Source organism: Haliaeetus albicilla, chromosome 14 (genome assembly GCF_947461875.1).
Source record: "Haliaeetus albicilla chromosome 14, bHalAlb1.1, whole genome shotgun sequence".
Classification (NCBI taxonomy): domain Eukaryota; kingdom Metazoa; phylum Chordata; class Aves; order Accipitriformes; family Accipitridae; genus Haliaeetus; species Haliaeetus albicilla.
The window spans coordinates 22761119-22779498 of NC_091496.1; the positions used below are offsets into that span (position 1 = coordinate 22761119).

Genomic DNA, 18380 nt, shown 5'->3' on the forward strand with positions numbered 1-18380 from the left:
TGACCAAATATCCATAAAAACAGGTAGGAAGGCTTTTTAAAATAAATGCCTTCATATGAAGGATCAATGTTTCGTATTGGAAAATTTAATGGACAACTCTTGGCAAACATTTCACTTGAATATGGCACAGGCTCAACAGCTGCTGCTGCTGGAATGGAGCAGCTATTGTGCAATTCTGTTTTATGGAAGGAAAAGGACGCCGAAATCTGCATCAGATGCCCTGCATTCCCCAACCGAGATATGTTTAGCGTATTCAGTTGAACACCACACAAATCATATGGAAGCCACCAAGAATCTGCAGAGGTTTGTCAAACAGAAAGTAGGCATCTAACCAAGAACAGGCCCAGCAGAGCAGACACGACCAAGGTCTTTCCAGTCTGCAGACAGAATCCTCAGTACCTAGAAATAGTAACTTGGTAAGACAGCGTCCCTGAATCAGCTGGGGCAAGTGCCTGCTGTTCCAGGAAAACCACTTGGGAAAACCCTCTTTCAAGAAATCATTGTGCATGGAGAGGGAAAAAAAAAGAAACAACCTCACATTACCCTCACTGCTGGGCGAATACATCATGTGATCCAAAACATGTCAGCTAGCCACCAAAAAAATCCAGCTGAGCTGATGCCTTGAGGTGAAATTCAGCTTGCTTAAGTTCATACAGAGTATGTGTATGAGCAGCTTACTTGCTTTGGGGGCTAAGGGTGTTCATCAGTGTGTAAAGGTGCTGAGGAAAGAAATGGCAGCACTGCCACGTGGTTCTTCAAAAGAAATGCTGTAGCAGTCGGCAAATTCAGGGCTCATCTAAACTCAAACAGCTTCTCTAGGCGGTCTAGAGTTTCCTTTGAAGTATATATCTACGAGCACATATGGTCCTGGAGCATATCCACACACATTCACCAGAAGGGAATGAGAGTGGGTGGAATACATAAGACTACCCCTAAGAAAGGGAGGAGGAAGAAGAGAGAATAAAAATCCTGGCATAAACAAACAGCTGCTATTTCTAGCCCTTCTGGTTGAACCCCTCCTCCATCCCGATGCCACTCTGCAAGATGCCTTGTTCAACTCAAGAGACAAACGGAGAAATAAAAGCACAAGAGCATGCACTTTTACAACCCAATTATGGCCACTTACAAACATACTGTAAATCTATTCACTGCTTAACACACCAGGTACGTCCGGCAAATGCATTTGCTCAGTGTGTACCCACTGTAGCTTGATATTCTCCATGTAGCTTGAGCGTGCACATTCAAGCAATAAAAAATTAAATAAACCAAGTCTGGATTAGATTCAGTCCACAACAGCAAGGAAAAAAAGAGTAATTATTGACAGTGGCTTGGTTAAGCTTAGAAAAGCTTAACGGAAAAGGATTTTTCCATAATTGCCATCTCTAACCTTTTATCCAAGCTCAGTGGGTACATTAACTAAGTCAGCAAGAAGTTTAACCACTCCACATGAAATTAATAACATTTATGGGCTGACCCATCACCCACAGTCTTCTCAAAGCTTTTTAGAACAAGAGCTATGAAGATGTTTCTGTCCTTCCATCAGGAAACGGTCCATACCACACTTAGCTGCTTAAAACAAAACTCCCCACCCCACCACCTTCAGCAGGCAACAGTCCCTGAAGACCAACCCTCCCTCTTACACGTTCTCAGGAGTAAACTAGCCTTACCTACTAATTACAGGAATAAAACCAAGCTTCTCATTAGCAGCACATCTCATCTGCTGACCCACCAGTACCTCGCGGGGCAGCAGCTCTCACACCATCAGGGTATCCCTCTTCCTTCGCCCAGCCGCCCTGAGGAGCACCCAGTGCCCCAAATCGGGAGCTTCCCTGCTGGCCTCGGCACAGCTACCCCCGTGCTCACAGACACAAGTCAGCCCTTACGTCTCTCCGTCCCGTCCATCCACCCATCTGCAGAACAGAGCTCGCCAATGTTGAAAGGATGTGTTTCAAGTTGGGTGCCTATAAAATGGCTGTGGAGTGAACCTGCACACCAAGTGAGAGCTTTCAGCCTGACTCTGTGTGCAGGTATAAGAAGAACAAGATAAACTAGTTTAACTAACGCTGACCCAGTTTCACACTGGGAAGGACCAAAACAGACACTACAAGTTAAAATATATTCCTTAAGAGATGCTGTTCTTCTGTTTTGAAATGGCAAGCATGAAATATTTGAGTGGCTGTGATAAAATTCTAGGTGAGGACCAAATGGAGCAAAACCAGGTCAGCACCCCAACTTAACAAAATTATGTTGAAAACAATTAACAGGAGTACAGCGCACATGCTTTATAAGACAGTGCTCTCTTCACTGTCATAGACCAAGAAGAGAACAAGAAAAATCAAAAGGAGGATAAACAAGGCTGGCTGGGAATTGATTGCCGCCTTTGAAATTTTAGTGGAACAGTTGGAGTAAGAAGCTGACTGCAGCTGAACTGAAAAATCACTATGTGTAGCTAGATTACTCATCTACTGTTAAACCAAATTAAAGTGTTCTTCCCACAGGCAAGGCTGAAGATTTCAGAAAAGCCATAATTTATAACTCGGGAAAGTTTAGAAGAAAGCTCTGCAAAACCGAAATGAATTTTGTACTTAATGGGCAAGAAAACAAAGGGCAGATGAAACTTCATGTTGCTTGATATGACAGTAAATACTACACAGCATGCAGGATGCAACTGAGCCAAGAAGCTGATGAGCTGCATTAAAGAAGGGTTCACCTTATCACGTCCCAGCTACAACCAACCTTCCTTGTTCTGCAAATCACCCTTTCAAGCTGTTACATAGTAGCACAAGCAGAATAAAAATGCAGATTTTCAGCAACCCCGGACCCTTATCGCAGCCAACATTAGGAAGCATGCTATCAATACGAGTTTGAATAGGCGATTCTCCTTAATGTTTTTTATAATTGGGTAGTGAACTCATCTACAGGAAGCGCGAAAAGCAAGCATGCAAGGCACAGGCCTTTTAGCAAAGCACCACAGTGAGTACTTTTGTCCAATTTATTTTCCAGGAGCAATCACGCCTTGGACAGAAGCCCATTTCTAACAATTTATTTTTCATGTCTGGACAAGGCAATATAACTTCTACACAATTTAATCTCTTTGCTAATAGACTTAGCCGTTATAGCTGAAATACACAAGCTTAACAATAAGGCTAAAATACCCAGAATACTTAAACCCGAGAAATGTTTGCTGGCTTTCGTTCAGGACAAGTAGAAGTAATCGGCTAAAATGCTGCAGACAGGGGAACTGCGGCGACTGCAGCGAGACCTGCCAAGAGGTTACATTGGACTCCACACAACTGCCTACAGAAGAACAACCACTCCAAGCAGGGCACGAAAATCGGCTACAAAAAAAAAAATCTTTAATTGCCAGCAAAGCTCCTCCAAAGGGCTGGGGAGCACCTGGGCACCCCAATAGCTTGCCTTGGCTCCTTGGGTCAGCGCTACCCTAAAATTACAGGGACGCTGGGCCGAAAACCCCTGAGGATCATTTTGCCCATCACGTTTCCCCACGCAGTTGTTTCGTTCTGCTTTCAAGCTGCAGTTCAGTGAACAGGCTGCAATTTACCTCTTCACCCTCACCCTCAAATTTGTTTGGATAAACAGGCTCTCCTTTGTTCCAGGCTGCTACTACATTTACACATTGTATTGTAAATCAGCCGGTACAAAGCAAGGCAGGCCCTTGAATGAAGACACTAGCATTTTTGTTCACAGCAAAATTAAACAAGTAAGAGGCACAGAACTCCATTTATAACCCCAGTATGGAAACAATTGGTTTTTAGAAGGTGAGAGGTTTTAAAAAGTTTACTAAACAAACCTAGCCAGTTACAGAGTCTATAGAGTCAACTCACAAACAAGTTCAAGGCTGTATAAACTGCCAAAGCAGTGTTATTTCTGAAGAGAACTTTAAACAGTTTAAAAGCTTGCTTTCTTGCCATTTCAAGGGCCCAAGAATTATTGGCAAGTGATTTAGCTTTTATTGACTACACAAATAGAGAGGAATTATTCACAGAGGAAGGGAATTAACTATTTGCCATGTCTATTAAAGACAAGAGACCTAAACAGCATCCAGGAATTGCAGGACAAACATCAGGGAAAACTTCACAGTAATAATAGTTGAGCAGAGGAATAGACAGATATGAAGTCTTCCCCATCAGAGGTCTGGAGAAGAGGTTCAACAAGCATCTGTAACAAACAGCTTAACCACAGCTCATTCTGCCTTACGACAGAGGATGGACTCTCTATATGGCCTCTTCAGATCCCACCCCAAACCAATTTTCCATTATTTTCAATGTTCTTTTAAATAAACTAAATTTGCCGAGACCTCTCCCATGGGTTGATAGTTCAGTACAGCCCACCAGAAAAAGAGATCAAAAGTAGACATTATTTGATAGGTGCCCAGGTTTTCTGGAAAGCCATCATCCCACTCCCATAACTGAGTAAGCATTCGCAGTAAGAAAAAAAAATAACATAGAATTTGCACTGGCTGATCCAAAGGCCAGAAATAAATCGCATCTGATGTTGTCTGCGGTCCAGAAGTGAGGCCCTCTGATGGGATGCTATGAAGAAGCTTCAGCAGGACCTATGTAGGATGTCATTCACTGCTGCAGACAGCCCTCTGTCCGTCATAAATTTCAAGCTTAAAAAATGAATCCCAAGTCTCAAACATAAGTTTGAGTGGCACAAATATTCTTATTTCTTTGATTAATTTAAGGGGGAGGGGGGCAGAAATGTTACAGATTTGGGTTTAAAAGCTTTTTGCCCTAATTACAAGAAGTATGTTAAAATAAGAAGTTTCTACAGACTCCTTTTAGTACATCTATCATCCGTGGTACAAAGGAACTCCACACGTCAGTAGTTTCGGATCAAAAAGAAAAAAAAAAAATCAGGAGAGAGAAGACATGTCCCCATTTGACGTTTCAGAAGCCAGGGCATCATGTTCACGTTGTAATTCTGACATGATCTGATGGTCCATATTTAACCTCAGCAGCAAAAGCAGGAAAGGGAAGATGGGTTACAAGTTCCCACTCGCTCTGGTCCCTTCAGGGCCAGAAAGCATTTGCCAAGCATGATAAAAAGAAGCTCAATCTCTGCTTCGCCACCAGCCCCCGTGACACCACAGTTGGCTGTAGTCATTTCTTCCCTCAGGCACTCCCTGAGCATAAGAGCCCTGACTGAGGTGACTGCCCAAGCCGCTGCACCCTCGGCCACAAAAAAAATAAAAAATCCGATATGGTCGTGAGCATGGCAACTTCCCCGAGACCCTCGGAGCAGCCAGCTCCCGCCGGCGTGAGGGCTGCCCCGTGCTCCGCTGGGGAAGGACGCAGAGGGGCACCGCTGCGGCTGCTAGGAGCACTGGGCACACCTCGGCCAAAGCCTTCTCCCAAGCACCGCATACATGCCTCCCTGCCAGGGGAGCACGGCGGGCTGTCACGATGCGTCCCGCGAGCCAAGTTCAACCCTCAGGCCCCAGCCGGCTCGTATCGCCCCCCATGCTCTGCCCCACGCTTCCAGCCCAGCCTCTTGCTAAGTGATCCACCTTTTATCCCACTTCTCCCCATCTTCAAACGCACCACTAGCAGATTAATCGGTACTGGAGTGCTTCCCCTGTCGCCAAGCATCACTTGGAGCATGACCAGGGCTTTGCCCTCTCTCCTCCCTCGCCCGAGCAGTGTTTCGGATGGGGACTCTGGTTCCATCCCTTTTACCTGAAGATGCCACAAAACATGGAGAGAGCACCTCACGGGACCAGCAACGCTCTCACCTGAAGCCAGATCCTGCCGTTTCTGTCCCGAGCCAACACAGGCTGTATGGAAATGACGTTTGAGGGAGTGAAAAGAAGCCAACAACCCCCAAGCATGTGAGGGTCTGGAAACCCTGTAATTTGTGCTGTGAGGAGAGATTACAGCCCATCTGTCCCAGCCAGAGTACAAAGGAATTCAGAGTGACTTGTGCTCCCCCTCCTCACCTCCCCTGGCCCCCTGCTTAGCCAAATAACTAAAGCCAATACATATAACTATGTCCCTAACTTGCTGATATAATCTGCTACTTTGCCACCGCTGCAGCCCTCGTGGGGGCCCGGGCACTGCGCTTGGGAAACCCTATGTTATCAGAAACCATATCCTGAAATCTGGCGTGACACAGGCTTTTCCTACGGTTTAGTCTGAACCAGCACTGACGGGCTCTGAGTGCTCCACCACCAAAATTTATTTTCCTGCTTGGAGATAATGCTGCTGAAACATCTGTAAAAACAAATCCATACAATTCAATATTAAGCCCTTGCACTAAGTATTAAAGTGACACTGACAGATTAAAGGGACTCTAATATATATTTTTAATACCCCATTTTAAACTCTCCCTCAGATTATTACCCGTGAAAGAGTTTTTAATATCTATTCTTTGACTTAGGTGCGTGTACACCTGCCTGTCCTCCATTTTTGCCCCATTTTTGCTCCAGGTACACAACACTTGCCAAAGCCGACCTGGCATTTTACTAAGCTCTGCTCCGAAGTCAGCAGTGGTGGAGGTCGGGGGAACCTGCACGTCACCTGCGTGTCACCCACACAGCCAAGGGCCGGCACAACGCGCACCCGTGGCTCCCCCAGACACACAGCGAAGGAAAACCGGGAGGCAGACGTTCCCCAGGGAGGGAACACGCTGCCATGCTGGCAGCATCACCACCCCAATCTCCCACCGCAGGAGCGGCCTGACCCCGGCTGCTCTTCTGGCAGCCACCTGGGCACTGCCGCTCACCGCCAGCGCGGGATGGGAATAGGTATTGAAATTCTGTAACAACAGGCAACTCACCCTGTCACTTCCCATTTTAGTAATTTCTTATTCTGACAAGCAGGGGCAAATTTGACCAAAAGGCTCCTAATAGGAAGACCACACTGAGTCCTGAACAAAGAACAATGTGCCTAAAAGCTCTCAACTAGTATCGCTGCGGTGCACACAGACAATAAGGAGCTGCAAGAAGCTTTTCTGTCTTAGGTGTCTTCGGCTATACGGCGACTAAAAACCGGAGCAAAATCATTTAGCAAAAAAACCTCAAAATCAAACCAAACAAACATCCCCTGACAATATCCCTTCAAAGACACAAAGAAATAACTCTGTGCCTTTATTGTTCTTAAATCAAGGCAGGCAAGAAAAAAGCGCGGCCGCCCGTGGAAGTGCTGCGAGTAGAAACCCCCAGAGGACAAGGACAATAGGGACCCAGCGCCCACGATGCCACCGTCTCAGCCCTGCGCCCAACAAGTTCCTTCAGCTACTCTGGGCCTTGGTTTCCACATCTGCAGAGTGGGGATAATAACAGGTCTTTACATCACAGGGGTGTTACAAAGATCAATTAGTTAATGTCTGAAAAGCGCTTTGAAGATATAGCAGGTGGTGAGTATTATTATGCAAATAACATGATTTAAGAAAATCACAAGTGCTGGATTAATACTAATCCCTTTGATATTTAAAAGACACCATTTTTTTCATATTTTAAAGCAGTGAGCGTTTATGCTATAGCTTTCCACGGCTGCTGCAGCAACAATTTTTAACCTTTTCTTTTCATACAGCTCAATACATAAAACTCCTCTGCAGATATCTTCACAAAATCCAATCGCGACTCAAAGCTAAGAGTAGTGCAAGAAATTATGCATGTTGATGAACTGAATAACTAGATCCTATGCAGGAATATTTCTCAGAGGATAGAATGTCACAGGCCTAACTTACTGTAACAAACATTGCAGAGTCTTTCAGTTTTAGGGCTTTTTTTGGAAGCACACTAATTTCACGCATAGAGGCATTTGTAAAACAATATAGCTGCTACCTAATTATGCCATTTTATGTGGTGGAAAGAGTGGAGAAAGAGAGAAGGATATGGTTCATTCACTTCTTCCAAGACTGCATATCGGAATTATAAAAAAAAAAAAAAAAAAAAAAAAAATAACCTCATGTCTAATGGCCTCATTTGGTGGTCTTGCAGGACATCAGGCCATTACAATGTCTGCTCCAACTTCCAGCAAGTGGCTGCACAACTGCTTCTGCTTTAGGTGGATGCAAGGAGCTGGGCAGATGGCCACAAGCCAGCCCAGAAATGCAGCCTGGCTGAAAGCTTACAACTCACAATGTGACACAAACACATGTCAACAAGGGAGCCGAGGTGGGATCAGGACAAAGAACCTGAGGTGAGCAGCAACATCAGAAACCAAGGGGAGAGCACAGGCAAGACCAGCCATCCCTCTGGTCTCCTGCCTTGCCTTTGCCAGACCTCTCTGAGAAAGCGAGACATCCCACTCAGTGCCTAAAACCTCCCTGTGCTTCCAGGACTTCCACTGCCACGTTCCCTTTCTGTGAGGAAGTCTGTTTCTTGTCTCCTGCACTGTAAAATTTAGTGCAAACCAGCTGGTGCGTTCGGTCTAGGAATCTGTACAATACTGCTGCAGTTAAAAACAGCTTAATATTAACCCCCTCTGGAATGCGGGCCTGAAATTGATATTAATGAAACAAGATCAGATATTAATATTCTGTACAGCCAGTTCCTCAAGCTGTGCTGTAGCGTCAAATCAAATCTTTTCCCAAGTCAACGTACAAAATACAAATAGAGGATGGCAGGTAGTATTGACGTGGGAGGAAGCAGCAGGAGCATTTTAAAACTTCAGAAGCTCTTAAGTTTGCAGCTACAGGCAGCTACGCTTCCTCTCCCACCACAACTCTCACAGCAGCCATATTAATAGCTATTCAATACAGTAATAGGATCCAAGCTGTACACTTAGTTGTTGGGGCTTTTTTAATCTCCCGGTCAATATTAAAAGCATTTGGATGCTCTTTAGGAGGGAGGAATGATTTTGCACTCCAGGAACAGCAAGGCATTTGCAGTGCTCCCAACGAACACCGGTGAAGGATTTCCTTCATGTGCCTCTGCTTGTGACTGATGTTGTGATACTTTATTTTGACCGGACCCAGCTGTACAGATTCACAATTTAATTTTCTTGTGTAAACATGCACTCAGTGTAATCTTAGTGCGTTCTTGTTAGTTAAAGTTATACAATTTACATACAATATAGAGCCAAACCACCACTTGAGGGTCATTCTTCAGCCAGGAGGAGATCCTTGAGGGCCTCCAAGCACAAAGGTCTTTGGACACATGATTTCTACTCCTGGATCTGCCAGGCCTGGGGAATAAATCTGCAGTTCTGATCCTGAGCAAGTAAGTACAGCCCCATCCTTCACTTTGCTCTCCTGTAAAATGGTAGCCACCTCCTCTCCTGAAAAAGGTCTAATGATGGACCACTCCACTGAAGAACAACTCCCAAGTGGGAGGATGAGGCAGCATCATGCTTCTTCCATCTTCACAGGGGATCAAATGCCCCTTTCTAATCCAAAGGAGAAAGTGAATTTCTCTCTCAAGAGTACCTCCCGCCCACAGGTGGCTTGAGGTTTGGTGTACTCCATCCCCACACCTTCAGTTAATTCACCTTTTCTGAATGTTTTGAGTTTGTGCAACTGCTCAATTTAGGAAAGCAATCTGATTTTCTTGTAATCAGCTATTCAGTTTGAGGTACATTGGTCCATCTTATTTAAGTAGGCCATAGATATTTATAGCTAAAATTAGAAACAGGAAAAATATTACAGCATTCTCAAAACTTTCACATGTGCAGCCTTGTCACACCAAAGAGATAAAACCCAACTTAGATGTCACCTAGGTTTTTTAATCTCTCGCTTCAAACAGCCAAATAATATGAAGCGGCTGCAAGGATTGCTCCCATTAGCCAGCCTTCCCAGCACTCAGCAATCTTCTGCCGGGTTTCTCCAGACAAAAGGATTAAAAATAAACATATTGTCCCCCCTATACTTAACATATACGGTCTGAAAAAAAAAAAAAGAAAAGAATCATCTTTAGACTATGTAAAAAAAAGGAGTTATTGTAACTGTGACAGAGAAGTAGGTAAGATGTCGCCTTCTGTCTGACCACGGAGCAAGAGGAAAACCATTCAAACAGCCACTCAGAGGACAAAAAATAAATAAAAATCTGGATTCCTACCTGGTTGCTGATCTTTGCACAGCGTAAGCCAGGAAGGTCCAGTCTGTCCCACTGACTACCACTGCTTTTTCTTCCCCAGAAGATGGGCACAGAATGGGAATGGGTGTGCACTGAGGAGAAGGCTACTCTGATGATTCCTAGTTCAGCCACAAAGCTTCTGGACTGCTGATCTCCTGGCTTCGGTATGATCTGCATCACATTTGTAATTGTACTTACCTGGACAGCTTTAACCTCATTAAGGATTCACAGGTAAAAAGCAGATGCTGAATCAAATCTCATAAAGCAGTGTCTGTTTCATGGGGACTAGGCTAAGCAGAAGGCTACCTCAACTCCTAATATCTCTTAGGTTTGTAAAGAGGATATTCATAATTTCACTCAGAAAGAAAAATATATGTCAATTGAGGTGAGGTTTATTTGAACTAAAGAGGAAAAAAAAGTTACTGTGTGGTTTGGGATGTTTGATCTCATGCTTTATTGAAGCACAACTATTTAATAAGAAATTATTCCAGGAACATATCATCCTTACCTTGTGCCTAATATATATAAAAATGACTAAAATTGTAATATTTCCTCTGCCTTCAGGTAAACATAACAGCTTAGCATTAAATCTGTATTAAAAAAAAATAAATCAGCTTATGCATTCTAGGGACTACAAGTACAGCCAAACTAGGCCCTTGCAGCTGAGTTTGCTGCTCTGCATTTGGCACAAATACAAGTGAAATATTCCAGAAGACAGATATGTTACATTCTTTCAGGTGTTTTGAGTTAACGTTTATGGTACTCAAGGAATTTCTATTAAAAAAACGCCTACCTTCAGCGAATTTCAAAACCTTCACTTGGGAAACATGAAGGGAAAGTTTTCACATGACAGAGCACACTTTCCTTTAAAAACACATCAATTGTAACTATAAAATATATTGTACATATTATATATATTACATATAATTTTATATTTTATATATACATAAAATATATATTTTATTTTTTTTTATAACAGAGATCCTATTTCTAAAAAGTAGAGAGCACTCCATGCATATAGCTACTTTTATGAAGTGGTTGGAAATGTGTGAAGGAGAACCACTATGGGTTATTATGATACTGCCCTTTGAGGCATGCCAAGGGAGTAAAATTGCTAATGAAGGGTCTTCTTTTGGGACAGGGGGCCTCCAGCTTTCTATTTGTGCTGCCACACATGTGAGCTTTAAATTGAAGTTGTGTTTGTGCTCATGGCCTCATTAGATTATAATTCGACTGTTGATTTGAATTCCTGCAAGCCTCGTACACTTGGGACCTGCCCTCTCTCATTTGGAGGAGATCAAATAATGGTTATTCCTCTTTAGAGCCACGCCATCCCCTTGTAGCTGAGCCTCAGGGTCGATAACCTTAGGTCTAGTTTTCACATTTAACAAATTTTCCTATTGTTTAATTGGCAAAGGCTGTTCAATACCTAGGCTGGAGCTAAATATATTAAGCATTAACCATTTCTTTGTCAGCTTTTTAAAGCCACATTTTTAAATAGCTTCCTACACTTGTCTCCTTGAATAAATACACCATGATGGCATCTGCATATCCTATTACAGGTCTCATACCCTGTGACTGCTGTGTACCCGCCATTCCAGCATCCAGACCCATGGTTTCCAAACCAAACCAAACCTATAAATGTCATGGTAGCACCTGGAAATCCTTCTAAGCTTTCTCCAAGAGCCTCACAGAGGTAAGAATCCTCATATTTAGGTAAAGTCTGCTTCAAAGTTATTTTTTATATGTGAAGAAAATTATCTATACTTCTTTTACCCCATCCTTGATATTTTGATTTTCTTTCTCTGCTGCAAGCAATAAACTACCTTTACGTTCAATACATGAATAGTGGAGATTTTTTAAAGCCTCACATTTTACAAGGTTTTCCTAAAGCTTCTTAAGAATACGAATGATCTGTGCAATGGCTCCATACATTAAAACGCAACTTGGGCATACTGACCTGATTCTCTCCCTTTATTCATTACTTAAAGAGCTACAAGCCATCCTGGGATGCCTTGCACTAGGAGGGAAAGTACATAACTAATTTCCTAACTGCACTGTTTACTTTGCATACCTTGTGGGCAAAAGTTGGCAAGAAGGGACTGGAAGCTGTTTGCTTTGAAATTATCACCCCATTTACAAGATTCAAGAGCAAAGTCTTCTAAGATGAGGTAAGAGGGAAAAGAAAGTGACTATGTGCATGGTTAACACTACAGAGTGCGCTAGCAGTGCATGGGGGGTCGTTAGCTGAGAAAGAAAACCAACAGGTACTGAGAAAGCTCCCCCACAAAGTGCAAATGGACATAGTATTTAGAGCACCCATAAGGAATAAAGGCACTAGCCAGTTCTATGCAAAATGGCCGTATTCAGTTTAAAGCCACCTCAATTATTCCCAATGGAAGCAAAACTATGCAGGGGCACGGTTGCTATTGAAAGCACGAGCTCAACACCCTAACTTTGTTTGCAAAAACCTCCTCTTTCCTGACTAATAGGGCCACCCAGGAGGGGATGGGCAGGAAAGGAAGAGAGCGTGGCTTGATAACACAAAGAGTTTGGCAACAAAATTAATTTAAGCAGGACTTGAATCCTCTTTCTTTTTTTTTGGCCTTCCAGCTTCTCAATTCAACATTGCAAAATAACATGTGTTTGCAGGGCCATGCTGTGAAACACATCAGAGATGCAGTGAAACTTTTAAATATTATTTTTAACAGCCATGTAATAACTACATCTAAGATGGTATAATGCCAGATTAGCTCTCCTGTCCAGTTCACAGCACAGCACCACAGGACAGTCATGGTAGCACAACCAAGCAGCTACTGGCCAGCGATGGCAGAACTACTTACAGCAGAGCTGCTACCGAAGACTTCATATCATTGAATGATGGTCTGTGCATGCTGCTAACCCACTTGGAACAGAAACGCTCCCCTCTCTGCCAAGTCATCTCATGGGTACGGAGAGCCTGATGTAAAAGTGCTTTGTAGAAGGCTTTGCTTAAGCCAGGAAATCTGGGGATGCAGGTCTGCTTTTGGACAGGGGCTTCTGGGGAGAGGACATAGAATAGCTTATAGAATTAGCAGGTCCCCACCCTTCCTGGGCAAGAAGGAATGCTGCAGCATCCACTTGCCCTACTTACATATGACGAAAATACCAATAAACTGTATTTTTCATCTAGAGATTCCCCCAAATTTCCCCAAAAAGAGGCAATGCCAAGATAATTTACAAAAAAAAAAAAAATATCAGAGAGAAATGAAATTACTTGCTAAAGGCAGAAACAAAACCAGAGTGTATGAATTCCCCAGTCAAGAAACCTACAGGACCCCACTGCATACAGTGGATCACACAGATGGCACTCTGGACACCAAACCTACATACAAAGCAGCCCCGACTTCTGGTACTCCAGCAGATACACCTGTTTCGTCTGACCGATGCCACTGAAATATTAGCACGGTGTAGGAGCATCTCAGTTTGGGACAGAGACACAGCAGCAAACAACCTGGCCATGCCAAGTTAATGTACATGAAAGGTGTGAGCAACATAGAAAAGTCTGTGAGAGAGAGAGAAAGGAAGCAAGTACGTAGCCATTTCTGGCCACAAATTTACCAGTCTTTTCTTTTCCCAACAAGCTGAGTAATGATGTACAGTAACTTTGCAGTGCTGCCTTACTCAAAAGCTCCTAACTTCCAAGGCTGCTAAACCCTCTTCTGATATCAGAGCTCCTGTTCAAGTATAATCCAAGTAGATTAATTATGCCACAGACAACAGAAAACACAGTCTGCCTCTTCAAATTATCAGTAGGAGAAAATACCATGAAGACTTTAGTTTCAAGGATGCTGTTTACATTTACTCACTTATTTTACAGGCCTCAGGATCAAAATGAAAAGATAATAACTAATTGCTACAACTGGGAAAAGTAAATTGGAAAGTCCTTACCAAGTACACCTGTACACAATAATTTGAACAGTGGCCGTATAAGCAACACAGATTGCAAAAGTGCAATTAGAGAAGTGGAAAGTGTTACTCTGAGCAATTGAGATACTATGTTTTGATAACTAAGTTACCTTGGAGATGATTCACATGCACAAGTTGCTTAATGTCATTTTACACTACAGATCCAGGAGGTATAAAAATACACATAAAAATCACTATTAAAATCAGACAGTATCCAGGAAAATTACAAAGTAAATACATTTTCTTGCCAGATTATTGCACTAAATTTAAGGCTGTAATATTTCAACCAAAGCCCAAAGCACATAAACCCCACACAGCCATCTCTTGCCTCGATGCACCAAGCCAACTGCACTGCAGTGCTCTACAAGAGGACCTCCTCCTTCTCAAGCAAGCAACACACCACTTTGGAAGAAGAAACAGAGGTTAAAAAAAAAAAACCCTTCAGTCGAAATGAGTTCTTAGCCCACCTGAGCAGCACAACCGCCGCTAGCGAAAGGGACTTCTTGTGGCTCAGGCTTCTGTGCAAATAGCTTCCAGGATGAAGTGCTTTTTGACGTGTACTTGTTCCTGCTGGGAGAGACACAGAAAAGATGCTTCAGAGAATACATAAGACAAGGGACTGGGCAACATGCACAATCAAACAGAAATAGCTTGTTCAGTGGGTTTATGGGTATTCTAAGCAAGGAATCATTTTGGAGCTGGCATCTCAAGACATTGTAGAAAATTCCTCATTTTCACGTGTATAAATGCAAAAGGAGGAAGAGTAAGGAAGGTGAAATCTACTGATTTCACACCGAATACAGCAATTGAAGACTTAAAAGATATGTCATAACAGCCAAGAAACATCAAATCAACAGCATTTTACAAACAGGGTATCAAAACATATAGGCCAAATAGATTAAAAATTAGTTAATTGAAAGATGTCAAAAAAGTTGTCATTACTGAGTAACATCACCATGCAACTGCAATGCTCCTTTTGCAGTTTGCAATGACTGGAATTATGCTCTATATTACCTAAGTGTTTTATTAGCTACCTGGAAATAAGCATGTCCTTGGTGGCAAAATTAATGGATTACATGGTTTAGTAGCGTGATAAATAAAAACAGAAAGGAAATCACATAGTGTTAGCTCAATTACTTGTCAAGCTGGGCTCATTCCAACCAAAACAGTCTTAAGATACCTGAACACAGATATATGAATCCAGTAACAAGGAATGCAGGTAAGGTTTGCAAATCAGAGGACTGTGACCTTAAGAAGCAAGGAAACCAAAAGGGATGTGAAGGTCATCATAGCCTCACAACTAAGCATCACATTCAGAGCTTCTGTTATTATTAAAAAGGCTAATGTGGTTCATGGCTGCAAAGATATGAGAGTGAATGGAAATAATGCATGGGGTGGGATAGGGTATGCAATGGTGAAAATTAACACTGAAATACTGCACCCAGTTCCATGGTTGACGCTCAGAAAAAGATGTTGAAAATTAGAAAACATGCAGAGCAGAGCCACAAAAGCAATTAGCATCTAGAGGGGAAAAAAAGCATTATGTATAATCAGATTTAAAGATTCAGTCCTTCTGATAAGCCACACAGACAACTGACAGCTTACTTGATCATCTTTAAGGAAAAAAAAAATACCAGCAATAAAAAACACTTTAATACAGCCACAAGAAGACTTAAAAGGGACCAACAGATGCAAGCCAAAAGCATAGAAGACTCCTGTTAGAAACGAGAGATAAATCTGAACAGGGAGAAACAAACAGGAAAAACATTCTTAAAGATGGATTCTCTTTTTCTCAGTATTTTCAGGATAAGTTATGTTTTAGTCCAAGGAGTTGTTCGGCCCATGAGCAATAGCCGAGTGACATGGTCAAATAACTGCAGGACTTGACGGCTCCTCTGACCCTAAACGCTGAATGATGGTCTCAACAAGAAAAAAAACCACAAACCCTCAAACAAAACAAAAAACCCAAAAGGGTATTGCCCTGCATTTTCACTAATGCTACTGAATACTGAATTAAATGCACAATGGACCGTGAAATGCTTGCATATCTTCCCCCAGCTAAATGTCAAATGAAGAGGCCATCTGTTAATAAACATAAACATCACCTCTGGAGTTTTATCCAATGTACTAATAAGTAAACTCATACCACCATTTAGTGCCACAGGATTGCCAAGGCAAGTGCAGTCTTTTGGTTTTTCATCTCAACAGCTTGGGTGGGCAGAAGAAGACAACACCTGGAGCATACAGCACATACATATTCCCAGTCACGAAGACAGCTTCGTGGCTGTAGAGTTATTGACTCTTGAAAAACTTCTTCAAAGTACTCAAAGATACTTTCTGCCTGAGTAAAAGCCTTTCAGAAAAAAAACACCTCCATTTAGTATGTTTGGGAGGAAAAATAAATATCTCAAAAGTGACCCACTGCAGTTGCTTTTCTAGGTTTGTAACTTATACCCATAAGGGTGATGTGCATGCATCGCAATCCCAAGTAGAGTTTACATGGGGTGTTAGTTCATGAGGGAAAAAGGTCCAGTTGCTGATGTGTGAATCAAAACTGCATAGCAGAACCTTTGAAAGCTTTTTAACTACTTACTAATCCCACAAGACTGGAAATAGAAGAGGTTAAACTATTGCTTTCATTGCCTTACAATTCAACGGGCCCAACATTAAGTTTATACCAATTTGTCTCATACTGATTAAATGAACATAGCACATCAGTTCAACACACGCTGTGGCAACATGTTAAGGAAGGACAAGTTAACAGTCTTCTCATGTATTTTAAGAGAGAAGCTGCATATTTTGGACTTCTAATTGCAATGAGCATAACCAGATCCATTAAAGGGAAAGGACTTAACCATTAGAAGCTGAAGGAAACCATAGCCTGCTACTATTAACCATTCCAAGCGTCATGTATCTTCAGGAAAGAAGCTTTTATTTGCTGTGTATACCTAGGCTAAGTCCAAGTAAAAGATTATTAAACCATCCTTCTGATTCAGGATGGGAGACCTCACCTTGTATTTCACTTGCACCCTTTTTACCAAATCAGTGTATTTTATTTTTTGTGCCCTCTGCTTTCTTCCTATGGTTGAATACATTCGACTAATCACTATTTTCCCACTGGGCAAACACTGGTTAAAGAACTGGTCCTTCATAAATTCTAAATAGTGATGCAACTAGGAATGCAAGAGCTAGATCTTTATATACAGCTCTTACATACATCCGTCAGAAAGAGATACTATGTCTTCTTCAACAATATAGGAGATAAACAAGAGCCCTGCCTGGGGAAAAAGATGCAAGGAGTTCACTCCTGACATTTCTACATATTTAAAACACAGTCAATTAGTATAGATAGAAGGTTAAGCTTGCAATGTGAGAAATCTTGATTTCTGCATCACTTCTCCAAGAGACCCAGCTATCACCCTAACGATCCCTCTAGACATAGCAAGATTAGCGTCAGGTTTATGAGAGCTTCCTTCAATCCAAATCAACACGTAGACCTAATCCAGCTTCACTAGAAATAGGCTAGCTAGGTCTTTTCAGCAATAAGCATGAACATACCTCTTTCTAAAAAGGTAAGTTCTGTAACAATTCAGTTGAAGTGCTAAAAGTCCCATGGATTTTTTAATTAAAGTCATGTTGATCACAGGCAGTTCCCGTGTACTTAATCTGGCAGAGTGTTCCCAACAGGTCTACCAGTGCAGGTCCAGCACAGAAGTAGGGGAAGGACAGCTTAGGGGCAAAAGCTTCTCCACAACTTCCTAGTTTGTTGTAGGACTGAGAAGGCTCTTAAACAACTTTAGCAGAAAGAAAGAAAGATGACATATCTGCAACATAAAGAAAACTGTGACTGTCAAGTAACACAAAATCCATTCACTGCAATTACCAGAATCATAGAATGGTTTGGGTTGGACAGGACCTTAAAGATCATCTAGTTCCAACCCCCCTGCCATGGGCAGGGACACCTTCCACTAGACCAGGTTGCTCAAAGCCCCATCCAACCTGGCCTTGAACATTTCCAGGGATGGCACATCCACAGCTTCCCCAGGCAACCTGTTCCAGTGCCTCACCACCCTCAGAGTGAAGAGTTTCTTCCTTACGTATAATCTAAATCTATCCCTTTTCAGTTTAAAGTCATTACCCTTGTCCTACCACTACATGCCCTTGTAAAAAGTCCCTCCCCAGCTTTCCTGTAGGCCCCCTTGAGGTACTGGAAGGCTGCTATAAGGTCTCCCCAGAGCCTTCTCTTCTCCAGGCTGAACAATCCCAACTCTCTCAGCCTGTCTTCACAGGACAGGTGCTCCAGCCCCCTGATCATCTTCATGGCCCTCCTCTAGACTTTGTCCAACAGGTCCATGTCCTTCTTATGCTGGGGGCCCCAGAGCTGAATGCA

At 42.6% G+C, this 18380-nt stretch overlaps 1 protein-coding gene across 10 annotated transcripts in view; it reads right to left on the reverse strand.

Annotated features, from left to right (window-relative positions):
* The window catches only part of PLXNB2 (plexin B2), a 261927-nt gene that overhangs the window by 237444 nt on the left and 6103 nt on the right, over positions 1-18380 (reverse strand). For 8 of the 10 annotated variants that reach the window (XM_069801975.1, XM_069801980.1, XM_069801969.1 and 5 more), the window contains exon 2: positions 14458-14560. The exons of 1 other annotated variant lie outside the window; for it this stretch is intronic. The gene's annotated coding sequence lies outside the window, so the exon portion shown is untranslated. The remainder of the gene's footprint in view (positions 1-14457; positions 14561-18380) is intronic. One more of the 10 variants, XM_069801971.1, reaches the window with a different exon arrangement.